We start from the raw sequence: 1106 nt of genomic DNA on the forward strand, positions 1-1106 counted from the left end.
GGGGGGGTGTGTGTGTGGGTGTGTGTGTGTGGGGGTGTGTGTGTGTGTGTGTGTGTGTGTCTGTGCGTGTGTCTCTGTGTGTGGGGTGTGTGTGTGTGGGTGTGCGTGTGGGGGGGTGTGAATAACTAGGTGTCCTAGTACCAACAGCATCTGTGTGCAGCCCGATGCTCCCAGTGCAGGAGGTCGTCCTCTCTCCAGCCCCATCTCCAGCTCCAAGGTCTCCCTGACCTCCGTGAGCTGCAGCCGGAGGACAAGCTGTGCACTGTTGCTGCTTTCTGTCCAGCGGCCTCCCTTTCCCCCAGTGGTCCAAGGTCACGGGAAGTGAGACCAAAACCTACTTGACACCAAACGTGAGCCAAGTCTGGGGGTCTGATGGCACCCCTGCTCCTGCACTCCGAGCAGAGTTTCCAGCGGTAACCCTGGCTTGGGAACGGGGCCCCTAACACACTCCAGCGTCTGCTCTTCTCTTGCTTGTAAAAAGGCAGCAGGACAAACGCTTTCGTGGGGAAATGACTGGGGAATACAACAGCTGCTCCTGCTTCTCCTCCCCACCGGGGACCTCAGGATGCAGATTCCACCCACGTCCTCCATGACGAGAAGGGAGGGGGGGGGGCCCCAAGAAGGCTCACGGAACGGACTCACCTGAAGACGTCTCCCTTCCACTCGGTCCAGCTCAGACTGGCCTCAGGTCCTCCAAGGGTCTCCGATGTCTCTCTGGTCTCCTGTGGCCTCGGTCACCGTGTCCACCCAAGTCTGAGAGTGAGAACCAAACGGCTCCAAAGACAAGGAGACAGCAGGTTAACCGAGCATTTAGGAAGCCGTGGGTCACGGGCAATGGAGGCAGCCCTGGATGGATGGGCATCGCCTGAGCGCCGTCGGGCGTGGACAGCCGTCAATCAATGTTTCTCTCTCACATCTATGTCTCTGTCTCTCTCTCAAATCGATTAAAAATATATATTTAATCATATATTCAATGGTTAAACAGAAAACACAAAAACCCTGGAGGCACGATCCCCGCTTTCGGTGGGCATCACCTCTTACCTCCAACCCGACCACCGACCGCGCACCGGGACCAGAGGCCGCCTGAGTGACAGCCGTGTGGCCCC

This window comes from Myotis davidii, unplaced genomic scaffold (genome assembly GCF_000327345.1).
Source record: "Myotis davidii unplaced genomic scaffold, ASM32734v1 scaffold3246, whole genome shotgun sequence".
NCBI lineage: Eukaryota > Metazoa > Chordata > Mammalia > Chiroptera > Vespertilionidae > Myotis > Myotis davidii.